The 24,703-nt window shown below is 51.0% G+C and overlaps 1 protein-coding gene and 1 long non-coding RNA gene across 2 annotated transcripts in view; one reads left to right on the top strand and one right to left on the bottom strand.

Annotated features, from left to right (window-relative positions):
• LOC102930774 (class I histocompatibility antigen, F10 alpha chain) overlaps positions 1 to 24,703 on the bottom strand; it is a 1,343,638-nt gene that overhangs the window by 405,514 nt on the left and 913,421 nt on the right. The gene's annotated exons all lie outside the window — the stretch shown is intronic.
• On the top strand, positions 4,189 to 24,319 carry LOC119566054. Its single transcript, XR_006290586.1, has 3 exons — positions 4,189 to 4,306; positions 4,460 to 4,533; positions 22,022 to 24,319. It is a non-coding gene; the product is annotated as an uncharacterized LOC119566054 (long non-coding RNA).

The following is a 24,703-nucleotide window of genomic DNA, read 5'->3' as shown; positions in this document are numbered from 1 at the left end:
CTTCGCAGGAGTTACTAACTCCGCAGACGCGAGTAAAGTAGTTGAAGCCTTAGGCCGAGGTCGAGCTGACCTGCGAGGAAGGCTGGAGAAGCAGCTGCCAAACCAGTGGGGGCCGCCCGTTATCCCTGGAGCTAAGGGAGAAGAGCTCATTGTCCTCAGGAGTGCGTCTGGCACCCGCAACGGCCTGTCAGCAACAAACCTGCCCAGTCGGGAAGAGCAGAGACCCCGACTCAAACGAGGGGATGGGACTTGGGACGTGGGCGAGGGCGGTGTTACCAACCGTCGAGGGTACACACGCTTGCAATGTCCGAGGGGCGGGGTCCCTCTCCGGAGGCCCCCAGCTCAGGCTGTATTTCGGCGGCCTAATAAAGGACGCTTGTAGAAACTGGACTCAGAGTTGAGAAGTTCGTGGGATCCTAGAGTCGAATCGAACACCTAAATTGGTGAGAGACCGGCTACCTCATTTTTCCTTTGACAGTCGTGTTGTGTGTGTTTGTGTGTGTGAGCCGTTTTGTGTCTCGTGTTGTGTGCGTCGTGATATGTGTGTGTGTGACGGGTTGTGTGTGTGTGTGTGAGACGTCTTGTGTGTCATGTTGTGTGTGTGTTGTGTGTTGTCTAGAGTGTTGTGTGGATTGTGTGTGTGGTGGTGTGTTTGTGGTGACATGTGAAATGGTGTGTGGGGTGTGTGTGTGAGACGTGTTTTGTGTAGCGTTGTTTGTGTGTGACGTGTTGTGTGTCGTGTTTCTTTGTGTCTGTCTGTGTGACGTGTTGTGTGTCATGCTCTGTGACGTGTTGAGTGTGTGTGGTGTTGTGTTTTTGGTGTCATGTGATGTGTTGTGTGTGACGTAGTGTGTGTGTGTGTGAGACGTGGTGTGTGTCATGTTGTGTGTGTTTGTGTCTGTCTGTGTGATGTGTGTTTTATTGTGTGTGTGACATGTGTGTAGTGCTTTGTGTCTGTGCGACGTGCGGTGTGCTGTGTGTGTGACGTGTTGTGTGTGTGTCTTTGTGGTGTGGTGTGTGTGTGTGATGTTGTGTGTGTATATTGTGTTGTGGGCCATTTTGTGTGTCATATTCAGTGTGTGTGTGGTGTTGTGTGTGTGCTGTCATGTTATGTGTTTTGTGTGACATGGTGTGTGCAGTGTGTGTGTGTCGTCTTGTGTGTGTTTGTGTGTGTGTGACGCATTGGGAGTGTTGGGTGTCATCTAGAGTGTTGTGTTGAGTGTGTGTGATGTGTTCTGTGTCGTTGTGTGTGTGTGTCTATGTGGATGTCTGTGATATGTTGTTTGTCAGGTTGTTTGCCTGTGTTGTGTGCCGTTTTGTGTGTTGTGCTGTGTCTGTGACGTGTTGTGTGTCGTGTTGTGTGTTTGTGTGTGTGACATGTGTGTAGTGTTTTCTGTCTGTGTGATGTGATGTGTGTCGTGTTGTACGTGTGTGAGACATGTTTGTGAGTGTGACGTGCGACGTGCTGTGCGTCCATGCAATGCGCAACGTGTTGTGGGTGTGAAGTGCGATGTGCTGTGTGTATGACATTCAATGCGACGTGTTGTGAGTGCGACGTGCGAAGTGTTGTGTGTGTCCATGCAATGTGCGACGTGCATTGTGCAACAGGCGACATGTTGTGTATGTGATGTATGACGTGTTGTGAGTGCGTGCTACATGCAACATGTTGTGCGTGTGACATGCGATGTGTTGTGTCTGTGCGTGCGACACACACCACGTCACACACAAGACGTCTCATGACACCACAACCACACAACACACACTCAACATGACACACAAAACGACACACAACTCAACACACACACAACACAACACACAACATGTCACACAACACTCTAAATGACACACAACACACAACACGACACACAACACTACACACACACAACACAAAACACAACACAGCACACACACACTGAACACAAGACTCTGCACGGCACACAGCACACACACAAGACATCACACACACACAAACGTGTCTCACATACACACGTGGGCAAACGTGGCTGGTTGCTGTCAGGGTCTGCGTCTCCCTGCGGGTCCAGGGGCCTGGCTGCAGCTCCCGCCCCAGCCCTCCCCCCGGGGGCGTTTGCTGCTGCCCCTTCCCGTGTCCCGGCCCCTCCGGCCTGGGTGTGTGGCTGGTGGCTGGTCTGTGGAAACGCCTGTGGGATGCGGCTTCCTTCGAGTTCCCAAAGGGTTTGTTGGACTCGGGCACGAGTCTCCTTTACCGTGCGAGAGATCCCGGCATCACCTTTCCACCACGTCCTTGCCAAGGCTCCGTGCGCAGCTGAGCCGGGAGGGTTTTTTCACCTGTGTTTTTCTCCACCATCCTGCCTGCAGAGGGAGAGCTGCATTCGGGTCTGACTGTGGTGTGTTGGTCAAGGTGTCGGATTCTCACTCAGGGCGGGAGAGAGTGTGGAGAAGACCTTGGAAAGGTGAAGTCGGGGGCAGGACTTTTTGAGGTGCCTGTTTTTGTGGGGGTTTGTTGAATGTTGTTTTTTGCTGAAATGGAGAGAAAGGTTGTTGGCTTTTCGGCCTGAAGGCTTGTTCTGTCCAGCAGCCCAAACTGCCAGCCTTGTTTCGCCTGCTTAATGCTGGACAGTGTTGCCGACACCCAGTGCCGAGAGGCAAAACAACAGCAGGGGGGAGGGGTTCATTACCCGGTGTGCGTCACCCAAGAATCACAACGGGGTGGAGAAGCAGAAAAGATTATTTGAAGCTTCAGAAAGGTCCAGGGAGAATAGAATCTCCAATCCTGCACCCAGAGCAGGAAGTTACACAGGCTTTTATCCATCCTTTCTTCAGCATACTTATCCAATAGCAAGCTGCCCTAAGTATCCATCTAGCCAGCCAATCCAGTTCCCAGCTAGTTCCCTTGTTTTTTGTATCATTTGTTAACCTCTACATAAAGCTGCTTCCTTCAGCATTGTTCTTCCATATCTGCCCTGTTTGGCCTTGTTTAGTTTCAGGCTGTCTGACTCTGCAACATATTGTTGCAGATCCACAGCATAACTGCTGCGAGTGCCTGCAGGCAGGGGGGCGAAGGACACTTGGGCCTAGTGCGAGGGGGCTTCATCGACACTCGTGGTCTTCCATCCCCTCGAGTTACCTAGTGGCCATGCCCCAGTGTCCCCAACAACAGGGACAGGGTCACGTTAGCAGCTCTGACTCTTTTGGAGCCCCTTGACTCGACTGAAATGACCACAAAAGTTCCCACCCCCTGTGTGAGTAGCATGTGGGACTGAGCCTCTTTTTTCCTTTCTCCCCTCTCGGATGTCAGAAGCACCCTAGACATGTGCATGGCTCCTTCCCCTTCACATGGCATGATAGTGGGCACAGGCTGAGAGAAAACAACTATCCCAGGGCCAAGTGCAAAGTGGGGAAGGTGACTGGTGGGGTCGGACTCTCCTTTGGGTTATTACAAACCCGGGGTTCCTGCATTTCCTCCAAAACAAAACCTGTTTTCTAAATCGCTTCTCTGCTAAGGCTGCGTCTACACTCCCCCTTGTGTCGGTAGAACGTATGTCGCTCAGGGGTGTGAAGAAGCCACCCCCCCGAGTGAGACAAGTTACACCGACCTAAGTGCTGGTGTGGACAGTGCTCTGTCATTGATTTCCCCGCAGTAATAGGCTTCATCTCTCGCTCTGCAGAGCCAAGCCTCTCAAAGCCTTTCAAGGAATCCTCGGGTGCTTCAGGGGTGTCTGTGCTGAGGACAGCTGAATTAATGTGAACTGGCTGAGGCTTGGTTTTTCTCAGCTCAGGGCCCTGATTTATCTGGTGCTCTGGGTAGTTCCCCTGATCACAATTCCTCAGGCTCTTCCTTGAGAGGAGATTTATCATGGGAACTACGCGGAGAGGAATGATCCTGGGGAAGTCAGTGCCGAGCCTCCCAAATCTGCACCTTTGTCTTTGTTTAATGAACAGATGGAAGATCAAAGCATTGTATTCAATCCTTGAAGTGTCCATCCCATTTCTGTGCACACTGGACTTGAAAAGTTGTCCTTCTTCGTCTGTACACCACACGTGTCCATTTTAAATCAAAAGATGCATAATGAGCCATGGGCTACTTCCCTATGACACAGAGGGTCACAAACATGGTAGTGAAGAGGACAGATTACTAAGTAATCACAGTGGGTTTCAGCCCCGTAGGATCACCTGGAAGGATTTTTCTTTCCTTTCAAAAGAGCAGAACCCAAACCCCTTTCAGAAGATGCAGGGAATCTTACAGTAAATTCTTCCCACATGGTCCCCTTTGTAAAGCCAGTCTGTCAGAGCTTGCCTTAGCACAAGAAAATAATGCCAGGCAGTGGTAAGCACACAAACAAGACTTTATTTACGAGCGGGAAAAGGACTAGGCTAGGCTAGAGAAGGGGTGGATTAACAGAACTCTGGAAGTGCTCCAGTCTCCCAAACAATTACACCCAGGAGGTCATGTTGATGTTCTCTCTCCCTTCTCTTGCAGGGACAGCGATGGACAGCTGCTGCTCTCTTGACATTGGACGTCAGGGAGGGACTCCATGATGGACACAGGAATGGGTGAGTAGACCTAACTAAAAACCCTCCCTATCCCTCTTTGCGTCGTCTCTGCCTGGATGTTAGACCCTATCTACGCGGATTCAATCCGTGCGTGGGAGTGTGCTTCCCAACCCAAACTAATATAGGAAATGGCTAAAGGTCACCAGATTCTTTTCCCAAGTCCAAGATGGCCACCTGACAGATAACCCAAAAGGTACATGCCTTTCTTCCCTTCTTTCAGGAAAATTTGGCCGGGGCAACCAGCATTTTACACACCCGGAGACTGGTGTTAAGGAAAAGTTAGCACATGTGACTCCATTTTGGTTTGGGGCCCACCATTGTTTAAATGCCAGCACATCATACACCAGGAGGAGTGATCCTTAGATACTGAATCCCTGTGAAAATCCTCCTCCTTGTCTCCAGCCTGCCTTGACTCCCAGTATCTGGTTTTTGTTAGTCTCTAACTCCCTGTCTCTTGGCCTTGATGTGAGGCCTCCCATCCTGATAATAAAAGTTACTGATGCATGGCTTTAGGACCATGCTGTGTAATTAACATACTGGTTTAGCATGAGGAATGCACCAAGCAGGGATAGGTGGTAGATAAGAAAAGGGTTTGTTTATTGGCTAAGGTTTCCGAAAAAAGTATATAACCTTTGTATAATCTGTATTCAGGGTCCCCTCCTGGCTAGCAGGGGGGCACCACGCTTGAGCGTAATAAACTTAGTGTCTTTTGGGAACTCTGCAGTTGTGGACTTTGTTTCTGTGCCTCAGCCTAGATTCGAACTGTGCGTGTCCTATCAGGTATAATTCGCAGCACTGGTGTGCGTGTCCTACCAGGTGTAATTCGTAGCATTTGTGTGCGTGTCCTACAAGGTATAATTCGCAGCAGTTGTGTGCGTGTCCTACCAGGTGTAATTCGTAACACTGGATTTGACCAATCGGGACGTTGCGGGGCAGGGTGACCCATGCAGAAGGGGGTTGTATATCCCCTCTGAGAACTCCTCCCTGTGTCCTCTACCAAATGAAGTCGGCGTCAGCCCCGTAGGACCACCCCGAGAGGGGATTTGACCAAAGAAGGGAAGTGCTGCAGTGGAGTGACCTGCCCGCAACAGGATCCCGTGGTCCCTCTAAAACGTCCCCAAACCACCCTCTAGCAGTTGGCGAGGGTTTCACTTCCACCTTAGGCCATCTCAGAAGGGAAATGTGTACCAATCCAGAACAGGTATAGCCCGAAGGTCTAGGCCACGGTTTCTTCAAAAGACATCCTTGGAACGAGACGGGCTCTTCCCCGCAGTGTTGTGTTGCGACTTCCAGGACGATGCTGCCAGCCACGCAAACATGGAGCTCCAGAGATCGGCGGCTTCTGGCCTAGACCTTCGGGCACTGCCTATTCTGATCGTTACGTTTCCCTTCTGGGATGGCCTAAAGCGTGTGTGCGAAACCCTGACTGATTAGCAGAGGACGGTGCGGGGATTTCATGGAGGGGTGGTGGACCCCTCTTGCAGGCAGGTCACCCCACCACGGCACTTACCCTGTTTGGTGAAATCCCCTCTCTGGTTGGTCCTAAGGGGCTGAGGCCCACCCCAAGTGGGAGGAGCTCTCGGAGGGTCACGTGACCCACTTCCGGATGGGTCACTCTGCCCCAGAACATTCCCCAATTGCTCAAATCCATTCCTGAGGCAGGTGGATGGAGATAAAACACCCCCAGATTGGTAAAGGAGTGGGAGGATCTCTTAGAGGGGTCACATGGCACTCCTTGCTTCTACTCCTGTTTGCATCTTGACCCCAAAAGTCTTATGTCATGGGGTCGGTCTCATGGTGACAGATGAGCGATGTCTGAGGAGTGAAGGGGCGAGGTCCCATGGTTGACATCAAATAACTTCCCTAAGCCTCAGGGTAGTTTGGCCAAATGCCCAGTGTCAAAATGGCTGCCCTCCCATGCAGTGTTGTGTGTCCCAATGCCCAGAGTCAGTGCGACCGTCCTCTCCGTCGGGGCTGTGTGGCCCAGCGACCAGAGTCCGTGCAGCCACCCTCTCCGTCGGGGCTGTGTGGCCCAGCGACCAGAGTCCGTGCGGCCGTCCTCTCCGTCGGGGCTGTGTGGCCCAGCGACCAGAGTCCGTGCGGCCGTCCTCTCCGTCGGGGCTGTGTGGCCCAGTGACCAGGGTCCGTGCTGCTGCCCTCTCCGTCGGGGCTGTGTGGCCCAGCGACCAGAGTCCGTGCGGCCGCCCTCTCCGTCGGGGCTGCGTGGCCCAGCGACCAGAGTCCGTGCGGCTGCCCTCTCTGTCCAGGGCTGCATGGCCCAGCGACCAGAGTCCGTGCGGCCACCCTCTCCGTCGGGGCTGCGTGGCCCAGCGACCAGAGTCCGTGCGGCCGTCCTCTCCGTCGGGGCTGCGTGGCCCAGTGACCAGAGTCCGTGCGGCCGCCCTCTCCGTCGGGGCTGTGTGGCCCAGCGACCAGAGTCCGTGCGGCCTGTCCTCTCTATCAGGGCTGTGTGGCCCAGTGACCAGAGGTCCGTGCGGCTGCCCTCTCCGTCGGGGCTGTGTGGCCCAGTGACCAGGGTCCGTGCGGCTGCCCTCTCCGTCGGGGCTGTGTGGCTCAACGCTCAGAGTCCATATGTCTGTCCTGTCTCTTACGCCCGTGTGGCCCGATGGCAACGGACAATATGGTTACTCTCTCCCTCAATGCTGTGTGGCCCAACGGCCGGAGTCAGTATAGCTGCCCGTCAGTGCAGGGCTGTTTGGCTGAGAGTTCAGAGGCAAGATGGTTGCCCCTCCTCTTGGGGCTGTGCAGTCTAGTGGGTCAATGGGGACGTGGGCAGCCACCAAAGGATGGATGGCAGCCAGGGCAGGTGGACCCAGGCCCTCGTTACTCCACCGGCTCCTCGCCCAGGGCCTCGTCCGTGGCCAATGTGTTTGCCATTGAGTCAGTGGGGATCCAGCCTGGGGATGACAATGGCTAGTTCACCCAGGTTACTTCCTAGGAGATGTCTCTAGGCCATGGGCTGGGGGTCTCTGGATTCCCGGCGTGGGAAACTCCCAGAGTCTCCGATCTCCCTTGCATGTTTGCAGGCCCCCGGGGATGCGGCTGGGTCTCGGCGCCTCGGAGCTCTGCAGTCAGGGGCTTGAGCTGTTTCTGGACTGGAGCCTACAGTGTGCATCCTCCATTTTCAGCGGTCTGCCTAGCGTGAGCTGAGCTGCTCCCTTACACTCTGGTGCTCCAGTTGGAGCATGTCCGGCAGGGCTGGGGAGGGGCTTGGCTTTCTCCACCTAGACTATGGGGTTCTGTGTGGCTGGTTCAGCCCGGCACATGCTGCTCGGCCTCTTCTGTCTCCTCCTTCCCATGCAAAGCTGCTTTGCCGTCTCACAAGAGATGGGATCAGTGGTGGGCTCAATTGGCTGCTGTTGGCCTCTCGATGTCTGGAAGAGGGAGAAAGGGCAGGAACCCAAATGAGAAGAACAAAACCTTCAAGCAGGGTAGTTTTCCACGGCACAACCCCACCCCACTTTGCTGATGCTCACTGGCAACTTCCCTGAGAGCTGGCATTTCTTCAAGAGAGCACCCAACCCCCCGCAACCTCCGCTCCCCTGTGGGCTGGCAATGGTAAAAGGGAGTCGGGGAGAATTTCTCCTCTCTCCGCCTGGCTTTGATGAGTGAGGGAATCACATGCGAAAAGCTGTGTGAATATAGGGCTCTGTGCAGTGGGATGAGATGTCCTCCATGGTGCCCAAAGGTGGGGTTGTCCTGCCTTTGCAGTGACTTCCTTCTAGTGAGAGAGATTTCAGAGATCAGCTCCAGGGTTCTGCCCTGTACCAGTGTGTGGGAATGGGGCAGAAGTGGGGCAATGGTGCACTCAGGAAAGGAGTAGGGCTAAGGGGGGCCCAGGCTGCAGCCACTAAACCCCTGCCTGGCTGGGGTGGGGGCGAGGCGGCTCCGCACGCTGCCGTTCCTTTCCCCCCGCCAGCCACGTCAGCGCGACGAGCACCACACCGGGAACCTTTGTCCCGGGAGCTGATCTTGCCTGTAGGCTAAGTTCCCCCGCAGCTCCCATTGGCCGGGGATCGTTAATCCGGCCCTTGCCCTATTCCCCAGCCTGTTCCAATCCTGCTCTTGACTCCTGACTCCGGCTCCAACCCTTGGCTCCCCTCGGCTCGGCCTCCACCACTCTGAGCACGAGGCCCCAGCGCCACTGCTCCAACCACTGGGCCCAACCAGCCGTGCTTTGGCTTCTGACACCAGCGATATGGAGGAGTCGTTCACCTCACTGCTTTCCATGTGTATGGCCCTGCCTTGGTCAGCGCTGGTTTTCATCTGCCATGGTGCTGCCCAGTGACATGGCTTTCTTCGATCCCTTTGAACTTCTTCCAAGTCTTCTCTAGGCCTGACTAATCGACATCATTTTGGGTCATCTGCTGATATCCACCTTGTTGTTCAGCCCCGGTTCCAAACATAAGGACATAAGAAAGGCCACAGCAAAGGTCCATCTAGCCCAGTATCCTGTCTTCCGACAGTGGCCAATGCCAGAGGGAATGAAGGGACAGGCAATCATCTAGTGATCAGTCCCCTGTCCCCCATTCCCAGCTTCTGGCAAACAGAGTCTAGGGACACCAAAAAGTTGAGAAGCGTCTGTTGTATTTACCATAGCAGGACAAAGAGCTCTTCGGTGTCGGTCCCGGTTCCCTAGTCGAATGCAGAACCCAACACGAGATTTTCAAGCTGCTGCAAATATTTATAATATCTGTTGAGGATGTACCACGTAGTCCTGTCCGATTTCAAAGGCACTTCGTGAAAAGCTGAAACCAAGAGGAAATGGGTTGAAAACCCCATGGTGCTGATGTGACTGGTACCTAGGAAACCTCCCCTTCCGATGGCCATTGCCCCCTGCTATTCGCTCCCCAAGATTCTAAGGGCACAAGAACAACAACTCGGCTCCTCCCAAAATAGCCCTGGACAGAGAGGAGACCCCATTCTTGCCTAACTTCCCCCTCTGCTGGCAGACACTCCTCCACACACCCGTACACACAGACGGTTGGGGGCACTTGTTCTTTGGATGGAACAGGCAAGTGACAGCGGCAGCCACGTTAAACCATCCAACATTTAGGCCGAGATCCACAAAGGGATTTCGGCTCCTAACGTCTCCTGAAATCCTTTGTGGCCCTGTGCCTTCATTCCTGAAGAGCTCACAGGGAAAAGTGTTACCCATGTGCCCTCATGGGATTTCCTAGGAGCTGATAACCAATCTCGGAGTGAAGGTCCCTGGCCTGCAATCCCTCCATTCCAGGGAGGGCAGGTGATGAATCTTTCCCTACAGAGGGGAATCGTCATCATCATCATCATCATCATCCTGAATAACAAGAGCCATTTTCAATTCGGTCAGGCCTTCCTTTAGAGACTTTCTGACCTTGATGAAGACAGTCTCCCCACACAGCTCAAAGGCTACGTCTACACTAGGAGCTAGGGATGGAATTCCCCTGCTCCCGTGCACAGATTGTGGGACCTTGATGAAAGCTCGCGTGACCATCCTTCTTCCTTCAACGCTGTCCTTAGACTGAGAGGGACACATGCAAAGCTGTGTTCAGGCCCTGTGCTGCACCCCTGTGCTTCCCACAGAGGCCCAAACACACAGAGGTATTTTCTTACCTTCATACAGGCGGGAGATGCCATCTTCATTCACGGTTTCAGACAACAAATTGCAGTAATGGTGGATAGTATTTCCTAGACATACAATGAATACAATGGGTCTCATGGCTTTTCAGATCCTTCGCTGAAAACTGCTAATGATGCAGCCATTCCCCCAAGACACCCTTGGGAAATTCCAGACATTCCTTACATCTGTTCACAAAGCATGTTCAAGAAAGCATCAGACTCCCAGAAGTTACTGAGAGGCTGATTTCCAAAGGAGATTGAATTCACATCCCGCTGGTTTCCCCTAGGCACAGCCAAAGAGTTGTTGTGGGCGGGTGAAGTTGGTGCAGTCGATTCAGCTAAGTTGCTCCCATCATCTTGGAATACACGTTAATTCACACACAAACACACACACACACACCCCATTTTAGGATTCTGGTGCTGTTGGAGGGAACAGAGCAGCCGTCCAGAAAAGGGCTCTGAAGGAAGCATTGAGAAAAGATCAAGTGAATTTGCTCTGCTTACCAATGAATCGGGCTGCTGAATGTCTTATTGTTGTCTGTGAGCTTTCCAGGTACTGTAAGGCCTGGAACAGGAATTTGGGGATGTGGCTCTCGTTGTTCTGCATCTAGGAAGAAAGAAGGAAGAAATGCACAATATAGAAATGACATGTTCTTTCCACAGCGAATAGTCCAGGAAAGCCAAAGCATATAGCCAGGCCATGGCAACCGCCAATATGAACCCATACACCAGAGCAGCACCCCTCTGAAGTTCCTCTTGTGTTCTCCAGAACCTCAGCTTTCATTTTAAAAGACAAAAGTTTGAAGGTCGGAGAATTGTGGAGAAAAATGTCAACAATGTGAAGGGATTGTAACTCCTGCCGAAATGAGCCAGCAGAGAGCCTGGAACGGAGTCCTGCAGCCCGACCGAAGCGGATGGGTACTCAGGGTGTGGGGTTAGAAAGGTCTTCCTCAAGTCCCCATTCAGCACTCTCAAGGCACAAGGAATTCACCTACCAAGCAGATCCAGACACACTTCAAGAGCTGTGAGGAGCCATCCCAGGCCATGCTGCGGAAGAGCGTCTTCAAATGAGCCCACCTGAGGAAGACTGCGCAGCGGAAGAGCGTCAGTTTACATGACTGCAAGAGAAGAGGAGACCAAGAGGGTTCTCCCTGAGACAGGGATAGTCTGGGGGACATGGAACCTTCCCCGTCCCTTCTTCTCCTGCTTTTCCTGCCAGTGGAGATTCCTGTCATTTGTTCTCCACAGGAGTGTGCTGAGGAGAGGAAAGGGAGAGTTGGCTGGAGAGAGCCAGAGCTGTCCTGTCCTTTGGATGGTTTGGGGCGGTTGCCCAGGGCCCCGTGCTTTGGGGGGCCCCGCACTTCAGGGGGACGCAGGCCCTGGGCCATGCCGGGGCCAGCAGCAGTACTCCCGGCCCCGCTACACTATGCCCCTCCTCTTTCCCAGAAGAAGGCTTTTCTTCCCAATTGTGCTGTGTGCTGTGAGGATGGATGAGGCACTTGGCTCCAGCATGGAGTGAAGCAGGGAGGAGAAGACTCCACTTGGGCAAGGGGCTCTGGCGATGAATGGAGTGGGGGCCCCAGGGGACACTGGCTCTTTGCTCTTAAGGCAATAATGACCATGGCACTTACCAGTGTCACACTCTCATCCTGGTCTTCAAGATGCAGCAGCAGGGGGAGCAAGCAGTGGATGATTTCCTGCTGCACCAAGGGTTTGTCGGGGTCCTGCACCCTGCTCACCACGTTGCCAAGCAGTACAATGGCAGCTGAGCGCACACTGCCCTTCTCCTGGCAATGACACACAGGGGGTGGGGACCCCCGGTTAAAGCCAGGCAGCATCAGAGCAGAACGCCACTGAGTGGTAATGCGAACGCTGCTCCGGTTCCCCCTGTGGGAACTACCTTGGCTGGCGGGAGCAGGGAGGCCACCAGGCCAGCGCCATAGACATCTTGTGCAGGGCCTGAGACCCTGTGCGGGACAGTGCAGCCCAGGGTGTCCCAGAGGCAGTTTCTGTCTGGAGAGCACAGAATCCGAGAAGATGAGGGGAGAGGGCAGGAAGGCTGCTGGAGACTGGTGTGGGGAAGGGGAGAAGCAGCTGCTGGAGCCTGGCAGGGACTGGCTGCTCCAAAAGACAGCATTTCTTTTGCTCTTGGGTGCCCCTGAGAGCCGGGCCATTCCTGACCCACCTCTTTCCTGCTGAGAATCCCCACCTCTTTGGGAGCCTGTGTTCTCCAGACAGCTGGTCATCTGCCCAGTGCCAGGCCCCCTCTCCCCCAGGCCAGGCTGCAGCAGGGGCTGGGAGCATGGCGCTGAGGCTGAGCTTTGGCGAGAAGAGCTCTGACAGGGAGGGTGGCTCAGCAGGAGATTCCCCACCCATGGCAGGGGCACTCCTTGGAGGCTCCATGGCAGGCTTGAGGGGCGGGAGGAAGGGGATGGGGGGAGAGAGAGACAAGGGCATCAGAGACAGGTGGAGGGGGGGAATGGGCTTCTTCTGGGGGTTCCAAGCCTTACATCATCAGTGAAGGGGCGAAGGCTGACTGCAATGTCCTGGGAGATGGAGCCAAGCCCCTCGCTGTTGAGGAGGTAGATGATGTCTGCAGCTTTATGCATGGCCTCCGTGGCATGCCCTCAATCCCTATCACAAAACATGGCCATGATTTCTGGCAGCTGGACTTGTAACAATTGCGCCTGCAGAAATGAAGAAGACAGCTCACTACTATCCAGGATGACAGCCTGGAGCACATGCTGGACCATCCCACTCCCACCTATGAGAAACCATGGAGGGCACATAGGGCAGAACGGAGGCAGAAAGTCATTCTTCTGTCACTCTGTGCCAGCTGCTCTCTGAAACCTTTGTCTTTGCTCACCGTGCCTCCCCATTGCATCACATCTGCAATCAGGGTTCAGCTCACAGGAGCAGGGAGCACGGCATGCCTTGATTTGCTCCGAAAGCACCTCCACCATTTGAGGGCTGTGTTTTAAACAACAAGGCTTGTGTGTGGATCTCACTCTCATTTCTGAGCTATTTGATGGACATTGGCTTCCTGGGTCCCCTGGGCAATCCACGGCTCTCACCTTTTCTGGCTGGAGCACAATACTGCCAAGGCCTCGCAGACTGAGCCTCCGTATGATGGAATTTGCGTCTTTGGTCCATTCCATGAGCTGTGCCTGAAGGACTGATTTTGTCAGGATGGTGTCAATGGAAGGACTCTGGAGAAACTGGCAAAAGCCAAATGAAGATCAGGTTGAGGAGCAGAGGTCTTATTGTGGGGTCTGTTCCCTGGACAGTCATTTACCAAATGGCCACTTACTCCTCTACAAAGTCTCTGGTGTGTAGGCAGCCATTTGCTGTTGTTTCAGTTGGTTCATTCCCCAAAGTTAGACTAATGCACAAGTCACAAATAAGCCCCCAGGGAAAGGGGAATCTCCAGGCCTTATTGAGCGCCATGGAGAGAGCCGTGGGGCAGAAGAAAAGCAGAACCCCAGGAAAGGTGAGGAGAGAAACATGGCCTTCGGGCACTGGAGGAACATCGCTTCTTGTCACATAATCCCATTTAGGCACATCCAGCCAGGAGCAATCTCACCCTGTCTCTCCCTCCCTCTCTTTGCCATGCCCCACAACCATCCATGTGCGGAGAGGAGCTAGCTGGTGGTAGGGCTGCTAAGCTGCTGAGAATGTACCCCAGAGCTTACTGCCGTGAGCTGCTCTCCAGAAAGCCCACTTGTGCCTGTCAACTCATGAATCTCACCTCAGTGCAGAAAGCCAGGGCGATATTTCTCTGCTCCTCCTCCTCCTCACTCTGGACGATGGTGATTGCCTCTCTGAAAACTGCAGGGAGCTGAGGGTTCTCAAATCTGCACAAGACCTGGGACACACAGCATGGTCAGCAGTAGCTAGCCTCCCCAAGGATAGATCCAGTGTGATACCCTGTCTACACTGCAGTTTCACTGAGTTTGTAACCAGTTAGTGACGCTGTAGCTTATTCAGGTGGTTGATGGCATCACGCACTATGGTTGAATGCTTGATTCTTTACTGTGACAGGTAACAGGACTCAAGCAGGCATGTGGGGCCAGATCCTTAGTTGGTGTAAGCGAGCAAAGCTATATCAGTTTACGCTACCTGAGGTGTCTTCTGGCGCTCTGTCTTTCCCGTGTAGATGGAAGCCCCTAACTGTGCCTACAGAACCAGTTGAACTGCTCCCTCTTTCTCCTGTCTGCCTGTGATGCTGACATCCTGTGGTGCCTGGCCCCATGTGCTGCCGGTGTGGCTCTCTCCGCATTCTGGGACAGAGGCCCACGGATTTGCTCAGCAGGCACTGATAAAAGTGCTGACACTGTGGCATGTGGCACATGTGGATGGATGCACAAAACATGACTGCTGCCTGACTGTGTAGTGAAAGCAGTTGGCCTGTGGACGGCGTCAGATGAGCGAGTGTGACTCACAAGAACACACGGCTCTCAACCCTTTTCCCTCAAGAGGGACCTGCTCCGAACTGAGTCTGGGCTAACTACAGCACCCGAACAACTGATGGCCATGAACAGCCCCCATGTGTTTAGCCGAACAAATCTCTTCTTCCTTTTCCTTTCAGTCATTACCTTAGGGGGCTGAGGCAGCTGGATCCCTCCTCGGGGCTGGATGTCTGCCTGGCCATGTAGGTCCCTGGCAAGCACAGATCCATCACGTACTGCACTTGCCTGACGCAGAGGATGAGCATCTGGGGATACATTTGCAGGATGGCTTCTCGGTATCCCCGTAGGAAAAGGAGCTCGTAAATGGTCTTCATTGCCTGGAGGGGGGAAAGAATTTCACTCAGCTCTCCCAATCTGCCACCTGCCCCCATTGCCATTCGCTCTTGTCCTTTTGTCATGTCTCCTTTCCTCTCCAGCATATTACAAAAGAGTATTGGCTTCTGAGAGGGGTGGGGACATTTGGAGGCTCCTGAACCTTCCCCCATTCCTGGAACGGAAGCAGGATGGAAAGATGAGAAGAGTCTGGATGACGTTATTCCCCATGATTTCTCTTTATGGTGCAGAGCCTGTGCTTTGGCTTTCCAGCCGTGACTAGAAGGGCTGAAACCATCCTGAGGAGATCCGTTCTCATAGACCCAGTGTTTCTGGCCCAGTCCAAAGTACTGGTCTTCTCATGATTCCATGCTGGGAAGATTTCTAGCCACAGTTTACAGAGCCAGAAAGCTGGAGACTTCCAAGAGACACCTGAACTGCACCTGCTCACTAAAGGGCCATCTGGAGCAGAAGACAACTGAGCCAGCATACCATCAGATAAACCACTTAAGATCTGTAACTTTGACCTGGGGAAAACTTTATTTACACCTCTTTGGTTTGATTGGAGGTGGCTAGGACACACAAAGGCCTGGTCTACACTCCAGAGTTAGTTCAACGCAAGGCCGCTCACTCTGCATCACCCTAACTATGGAATTTCCTTCCAGTCAGCAGAACTGCCCCTTGGTGCCAAATTCATAACTCCACCTCAACAAGTGGCAGAGAGTCCAGGTCGATGCCGTTAGGTCGATGCAGCGTCAGTACAGACACCGCGTCGCTTTCGTCAACTGGCTTTCAGGAGCCTTCCCACAATGCCCCACTCTGACCCTACAGTCAAGACAAGCCCTTCTGGTGAGGACGTGCACTGCCGACACAAGCAGCAAAGTGCGGACACACACCAGGGATGGAATTGCTGTGGCGGCTGTATGCTGAGGTAAGGTAGGTCGGCTTCATTGTGTAGTGGAGCTCACACACACACACACCATCCTCCCTGCGGTGGTGGGTTCACAAAGTGACATCTCAAATCTCACTTACAGCCAGAGACACATTGTCGCTCTTCAGAAACAGAAGTCAGACCTTCCCTGCTTGGCCACCTCTTGCCTTCCCCAGGGAGAGGCTTGGAATGTAGGCAGGAAAGGCGTCTCTCAGAGGAGACACTAATTGGTGCAGGGAGGCTGAGGCAGGGCAAGTCCCTTCAGAGAACGTTGTATTTATTCTTTTCCCCTAATGGGTTATTGTTCCTGAAGCTAGCACCACTGTTTCCAAGACAGTGAGCATGTACTGACCACAGAGTGACCACCAGACTGTGCAAAATTCTGCTCTGTTATGCTAGGGTCAGTCCCAAGGAACTTGCCTGACCTCACTGGAGTTACTCTGACTATTTCTGGGTGTAACGAGACCCAGTGTTTGGTCAAGCGTCGCTTCGCAGCTGAATCCTACTGCAGTGTGGTGGACAGGGTCAGACACTGAATCAGAACATGCTCTGATAGAGGATTCAGGAGCTTGGAAGGGGAGATTGCACTGCTCAGTGTGACAGAGATGGAAGGAAACTAGTATTAAAATCCCCCTCCTCTCTTCACTCCATTCTTGCTGATCTAAGTACTGCTGGTCCCCTCAGGCATCTACAGAGGAAGACTGCAGATGGATACAAAAAACTTCCAGTCATTTGACTTCCAAGTTCGGTGAGGAAGGTTGGACATGGTGGTCAAGCCCTGGGGACATTGAGAACTAGGTTGGACAAATCAAGAGCAAATGGCCTGGATTTAAGGTCTTCAGGTAAGCTTGACTGAAATTCTGTGCCAGGGTATCCCCTGGGGATTACTGCAGCTGGCCTGCATGGCGCTGGATTAGTACCGTCTGTCCTGGATGCCAGCAGCTAAGGACGCAGTAGAGCACACCAGCGTGGCACACTCGCATACATACTCCAGCCCCCCGGCGAGTGAGAAGCTCCCAGAATTGCAGACTTTTGAATGTGCTGCAGGGAGCTCTGTCCCTAACAGCAAGAGTTACAAAGGTGTGTAGGTGTCTTTCTAACTCGGATGGAGCCCAGATGTTGGCAGGCGGGATGGAACCTGGGACCTCTGGAGCTTAGTGCAGGAGCCTCGACCACATGAGCGAAAAGCCAAGAGGCTGTTAACTAAGGCTCTAGAGCAGACTCCTTTTCTTTCTGTCTCTAAGTGGTCCTGGTGCCACAAGATGGGCCAAAACACCACAGCCAGGAGATATGTGGGTTACCCCTACAAGTGCTGGGATGGGCCTTGTATGATTTTCATCCGTGCCTGTGTGCCATGGAAAGTGCATCAGAATTAGGCACCTGAGTCAGGCACTTCTGCCAATCCCACAAAGCACCTCTGGACTTCTTCAGGTGCCTAAACCCCTTTGTCAAAGCGGGCGTCGTTCAAGCAACCCAGATAAAGACTGCCTGGAGTTGATCACCCTAGACGAGTGTTTGTTTTCAGCCCCCTGAGCAAGGGGCAGGTAGTTCTGTAAGAGATACCAGCTCCGGGAGATATTCATACACACAGCAAGGGATGCTTTCCATGAGCACAGTCACACAGCGTCATTACCATCGTCATATGGGAGCTGCTTGTTAATGAGGGGCTGGGAGTGCGCTCTTCTTCCTGCTCTTCTGGGCATCCTTTCTTCCACTTCCCCTTCCACTCAGACGGCTACTTCTTCGTCCCTGGAACAGAAAAAAACATGCTTAACATTTTTGCTTTTCCATGTCTTCTCCCTGGTTTACAGAGGATGGAAGTTGGGCACAGAGCCCTGAAGCGAATTGCCCAGGGTCAGACTGAAGGTTGTTGGCAGAGCTCAGCAGAGAACTCCGCTCTCCTGACTCCTAGCTGGGGGCTTTGACCACACGAGACTTCTTCTTCCCTAGGGGCCAGTTTCTTTTCAATGGTGTCATCTACTCTTCCCCTCCCCTTGCACCCCTTTCTTGTCAGTGATGGGCACCAGGCCTCCTTTTGCATTGAACCCCCCAAGAAGGAATGACTCAGCTCTGGTACGGTTCCCAGCTGTGACCTGCTGAGACCTCTGGAGCATTTTCCTGATGAAAGGGACCCGATCCAGGAGAAAAGAAATGATTTCCTCCAACATCCAGCCTCTCTCTTCTCCTTACAGCCTGGAGCAATGTTTGTACTCCCCACCCCACAGTGTCAGATCCCCAGAGCGGGGTGACCTGACATTGTCAGCTTTCCCTACCTCAGCGATGGACCTCTGCCACCCTCACCCAGACGATCCGGCACTAAATGGATTCCAGAGTCTGAGGTACCCATCACTGTCCCATGAGAAGCCCCTGATGTCTCAGGCTTGTAGAGTGACTGGTGTGAGTATTCCTCACGTGCTCTTTGCAAACCATGTGGATTGAATCCTCACCTGTAAGATCCACTTCGTCTTTGTCTGTCATCTCCTGCAGCTTCACCTCCTCTGCCTCCACTTGGTTCTCAGCTGCTTTCTTCTTCAGGGACAAGTGTGTCCACCTTCTTGGAGAGGAAGCTCTTCTCTCCTCCATTGCTCTCTGCCATCGCGTTGTGGGATTGGCAACAGACAGAGAGTCTTTTCATGCCTGACAGAATGGTCCATGAGCATTTTCTTCTCTGGGGCTTTTCTGGCAATGCCTGTTCTTGGGGGCTGAGGCCAGAGCATGCCTCAGTGGCTGCAGGTTGGACGAGCACTTTGTGCACATGGATCTCTCTGTGCTCCCGAGAGGTGAGTCTTTGGAAAAAGGAACGAAGCCTGGAATAGAAAGAAGGAGGAAATGGGTGTTTCTGTCTTTCTCGAAAGGAAGGGAATTAGTTTGCCCAGGATTCCCAGATCCACAAGAGTGGTCTTTTGAAGCCATCTGCTCCTCTAATAGCCAGGACTGGTTCCTACAACCAAGAACATAAGCAACACAAGACTGCCCATACTGTGCCAAACCAAAGGTCCATCTAGCCCAGTAGCCTGTCTTCCGACAGTAGTAGTGCTCCAGAGGGAATGAACAGGGAATCATCAAGTGATCCATTCCTGTTGCTCATTCCCGGCTCCTGGCAAACAGAGGCTAGGGACACCATCCCTACCCATCCTGGCTAATAGCCATTCATGGACCTCTTCTGCATGAATTTATCTAGTTCATTTTTGAACTCTGTTATAGTCTTGGTCTTCACAACATCCTCCGGCAAAGAGTTCCACAGGTTAACTGTGCATTGTGTGGAAAAAATACTTTCTCTGGTTTGTTTGAAACCTGCTGCTTATTCTGTCCTCACCTGCTGGCGTGTGCATCTCGCCCTCCGGCGGCCCCACTGAGCAACCCCTCCCCCTCCCTCCCAGCACTTTCTGCCCACTGCAAAACAGCTGTTTCACGGAATTCAGGATGCCCCGGGCGGATGGGGGAGGAGCAGGTGTTGGATTAAAAGTAATAATACATTAATTATTTTTGGGAAAATATGGTCCAGTACAGACCCTGGATTTGGCTTGTATTATTAGAAAGAAATATGACCCCCTAGGTCTTGAAGGATATATATGAAGAGGTAAAAGATATATATACAAGTAAAAAGTATTATGGAGCTCATATTGACAAATTCTGAAGGATATAGGAGTCTGTCCAACTCCTGGCCTTGAAGTATATAGGCAGAGGTAAATATTATTCAGCTACGGTTTCAGAATCCAGGTTGTGTCACTTGCTGAACTATGTCAGGGGTGACGAGAAAGTTTTGCAGAACCTAGGCGGTGTCAGGTGTGACTAGGCTGCGTCACAGTGACGAGCCCAGAATCTAGGCTGTGTCACTCGCTGACCTGTGTCAGATGTGATGGGAACATTTGATAAGCTATGGTTTCAAAATCTAGGTTGTCACTCGCTGAACTGTCAGGTGTGACAGGAAAGTTTGAACAAGCTTTTTAAAAATGTTCAAGAAAAGGCAGGGTAAAATTTTGCCTGAAGGGGAAGTAGAACTGGAGGTGGCCCCAACCTCATCTTTTGCTTAGGAGATCACCCCTTTTAAGCAAATCCTTCAAAAATTTGGGCACAGTCCTTGACTGAACAAGCCCTTGCTGATGTCTGCACCATTTCAGACCTATAGGATAGATTGGCTCAGTATATCCTTATGTACAAACCCTCTAGTGCTGCCAAAAGAGTTGCAGCAGCAATTTGGCTATTGTGGGAGGCATATAATGATTCTTAACTCCGCTTAGCTTCCTGTAAAGAGGAAAAGGCATCTCTACAGGAAAAGCTAAACCAAACGGAAAAGGGAGCAGACAATTGGAAGGTGCTGTCTACGAATACACAGAGCCAGCGGAAATAGTAAAAGAGGCGCTCCGGGAATGCAGAGAAAGAGAAAAATTCCTGGCAGATCAGGCTGAAGCCTCTGAAAGAATTGCAAGAGAGAATCGTGCTCCAAGGCATGGTAAAGAAATTAACACTGGAGCAGGGTAGAACACCCACAAATCATAACCACTGCAAGTCACTAATTAAGAGTCTGAGACAGAAATTGGGCTTTGCCACTAGACAGGTGGCAGCCATTACAACGGATGACGGGGGAGAAGGTCTCAAAGAATTGAATACAGTGGGCCAGGAGAAATGTATCTGCTTCACTGGCAGTTCCATGGTAATCCAGGGCAAGAAAAGAATTAAATATGCTGCCATAAATTTAGAAGAAGAAGTAATCAAAGGATATTTGGATCACGGCTCAGCACAACACGCTGAACTACATGCTGTATTATCAATTTTAAAACAGTATGAGAACTCCCCTAAGACTGTGTATATTTTTGCTGACAGTAATTATTGTGTGAACGGGGCACAACACTGGATGTTTGACTTGCAAAGAAATTATTGGGAATCCGCAGATGGAAAAGAGAGAGCATGTGTAGAGCAGTGGTAATGGATTTATGCTTGGGTTACCACCCACCTTGATCAACTAAAGATCAGACATGTAAAGGCACACGGTACGGGCTCAGCAGCTGAGACTATTTGGAACAACCATGCCGATGCAATAGACAGAGATTATGAAGGAGTAGCGGTGGTAACCAGAAAACAGGAACATAAGGCTCAGGATACTCTCCGCTCCCCCAGGAGAATTGAAAGACAAGAGCTAGTGAGCATAGCTCACCAGTTTATGCATGAAGGAGTAGAAGGGACGCTGAAAAGGTTAAAGCAAGTAGCAGAATGGAAGTGCATGAGAGATAATGGAGAGACCTGGGTTAGGAATTGTGTACAGTGTGCCAGGAATAAAGCTCGACCCCCACACCAACCTCAGATGTTCCACCATCAATGACTGGGCCCATGGCATAGAATCCAAATTGATTTAATTGATAAGTTGTCCAGAAATAAGGAAGGTATTTACTTGTGATTATAGATTCATTTTCAGGGTAGGTTGAAGCCTTCCCCACAAGGACAACAGTGCTTGAACGGCTGCCAAGGAGCTGTTTTTAGAAGTGGTATGCAGATATGAAACTCCCGAGGTCATCGACTCTGATAATGGAGGGACATTTGTAGGGGAGTTGTGCTCTGGGAATTACTCTCAAATTCCACATACCCTACAGGCCTCAATCTTCTGGCTAAGTGGAAAGAATGAACCGCACTATCAAAGAAGCACTGAGAAAGGTCGTAGATAACACTGGCAGAAATTGGCCTGAGAAGCTGCCACTTATTCTGGCTGCCATTCATAGCAGTGATAGGCTGAGGACTAAAATCCAGCTGTATCAAAATCTCTTTGGGCAAGGTATGAAATTGGTTATCGACCCAGAGCAAACTGTGGAATTGACAGGGGACAACCTAACTGGGACTCATGAGCACTGGCAGTGGCTGAAGCAGCTGCAGGAAGATAAAAGCACCCTACAGTACAGGGTGAATTGAGCTAATGAACAAAAGAATGGATCAGCAAAGAGCTGGGGACTCTCAACTGTGGGAAGCAGGAGATCAGGTAATATATTTAAAATTGGTCAAAAGGGATCACACACTGGAGTCAAAGTGGAGTGGTCCCTACTCCATAGTTGGTCACCTCAGCCCTCTCATTTACCGCATTGATAAGGATGGTAAATTGAAGTGGGTTCACGTTTCACGGATTAAATTGTTTGCTTGAATTAATACTGTCACAATTATGTTTTAGGCACAATGCCCCGGTGTTGACTGGATACCAGGACCTGTGGACGTGGTGTGTTTTTATTATTATTCTCACAGGATTCCTGAACACCGGATTGTGCTGCTGCTACTCCCCCTGCTGAGGGTGTGCATTCTCCAGCCGGTCCAGATTGCACATTCGGTTCGTCAGGAGAGCTGTGAGAAACGACATCGGAGAAGAGCCGAGTGACATTCCAGTCAACATGAGGAATGAAGCCACAGGTGGTTTGGTGGTCCTTGAGTTGGATGAATTTACTCGCGTCCGCAGTCGCAGCAGAGGAGGCCCACTAGCAGTGCTACGACGACACCCGTGTCCCAGGACCCCTGGGAGAAGGTTGAACGATCCTAGCTGTTACACTGTTAGGAAATGGCTCAGGATCAGAAAACACCCCATGGATTCCCTTCCATGATCCGGACATCCAGATACGGTGGCTTGATCTGAATACCAGCATTACTTTAAAACCCCTAGGAAGCACTCATGTTTATGTGGGGGAGGGAGAATTGGGATTACAGGTAAACATCTCAGTCCCCACGGGGAGGGAAAGTAATTGGATGGTGGGGATACAAACTGAAGGCTATTTTGGAGACAGCACCACAATTGCATACTAGCCCTTACTCCCCTAGATTTGGGATGGGTTTGTAAAATCAGGAACCTTGGTAACAGTTATTGTCGTATACTGCCCACACACACACACAGGCATTCCCAGATGATTGTGCATGGAAGTGGGAAAAGAGTACGTATTTATGAGAAATACACCAAGGTCCATGAAGAAACCTGCACTGTTCAAGGTCCAGACCACACTGGTGAAAGTTTTAGTAAGCCCCCTTCTGGTAAACATAAAAATTAACATGGATTGGACAAGGTTAAATGTTTCTAACATAGAGCCCAAATGTATACCTTACTCCCTTTCCATTCTTTCAGCGTGGATAAGAACACACCAGCATTCCCCTCTCACTAGGGCCAAAAGAGATCTTATGGATACAATGCTGGGGAGTTTTGGTGTGGGAGCAGGACTCATGAATTCTGTGGATTTAAAAGCAATTAAAAATAAATTAAGCTCTCTGTCCCAGCTACAGGACAGCCTGATACAGAAACAGATACATGCTAATGTGGATCTAGTCCAAATAGGTCTTGGTAATTTAAAAGCTAGATGGAACCTATAGTAATGGCTCAATGCTACCACCTGGCTGCTGCATAAGAAACAGGTAAAAATGCAAAACCATGCATAGCCATTTGATGTACTGAAATGCAGATACTTGCTTTGTCCACATTGGCACACGAAAAGTTTTGGGTAATATCAGGAAACACCAAGGTTTTAATACACTTGTTGAAGCAAAGAAAAAGGTCATTGTTTGATACTGCATCTACTCATATTGACAAGTATGTTTCTAGCATGGTAAAACCAGACCTTTTAATTGGAGAAATTGTTGTCAGGATTGCACATTAACAGTCTCTGGAAGCAAAGATATGGAAAGTTAGCCCACTCCCCTATTGCACATTGGATAGTTCTGGCTACCCCGGATCTCGAGCCAGTGGGCTGGGGAGGGAGGGAAGCTATTGGACACGAGAGGTTATACCGAGTGGACTCCTCAAAAGTGGGTGTGCTTGTCCCTACCTGTTGCTCCAGAGCCCTGTAGTAAAGACATTTCACTAGGATCGTGTATGTGGGATGAATTAAACAATGAAAGCAAAGTATTATATAATGAGCAATGTGTATGTGTTAATTCCTGGGAGGAGGTGTTTTGGGAGGATGGAAGTGTTAGCAACCCACCAGTGGACAAATGTAAATGCAATGTAAATGCTGTGTTTACCAATAATCACACCTACTATTTGGCACAGCCAGAAAAGTCTCTGCTTACTGTAAGCACTGATTTAGCTGAGTTCTCTGTCAGTCTTGGCATTGAATAGCAGGAATTCACCACTCACCTGTTTAAAAGGTAAAGAGGTAACACAGTTCCGAGAACAGACAAAAGGCAATGTGGGAAACCGAACAATCCATATTATGCATGCAGACGGGGACATGTTAAGAATTGCCACTGCAGAAAGACAGATAACAGTTTACATATTTTCTGGATGGTCTCCCACAACTACTGGCAAACTATCTGTAATGCAACATCCCCTACTAATTGTTTTGGTTTTGAATTGTATTTGTCTAACTGGGATGTTTGGAATGTGTGCAAGACGAGAGCCACAGGCCCAAATTGTCTCCCCGTACTTTCTATTAAACAGATTAAATAAGAAGTGACACTAGTGATTAACAGGTTTCAGAGTAGCAGCCGTGTTAGTCTGTATTCGCAAAAAGAAAAGGAGGACTTGTGGCACCTTAGAGACTAACAGATTTATTTGAGCATAAGCTTTCGTGAACTACAGCATCTGATGAAGTGAGCTGTAGCTCACGAAAGCTTATGCTCAAATAAATTTGTTAGTCTCTAAGGTGCCACAAGTATTTCTTTTTACTAGTGATTAATAATCTTACTGTCAAAAAGGGGGATTATGTTGAATTAAAATTAATTAATACATTAATTATTTTCGGGAAAATATGGTCCAGTACAGACCCCGGATTTGGCTTGTATTATTAGAAAGAAATATATCTCTCAGCCTGTTCTCATCCTGCTGAGTTTCTGCTAAATGAAGCAGGCCTGTTAGTTTGCAAGGTCTGTGCTAATTGAA

Source organism: Chelonia mydas, chromosome 4 (genome assembly GCF_015237465.2).
Source record: "Chelonia mydas isolate rCheMyd1 chromosome 4, rCheMyd1.pri.v2, whole genome shotgun sequence".
NCBI lineage: Eukaryota > Metazoa > Chordata > Testudines > Cheloniidae > Chelonia > Chelonia mydas.
Note: the sequence above shows the minus strand (reverse complement) of the source record. Positions and strands in the feature narration are given on the sequence as shown.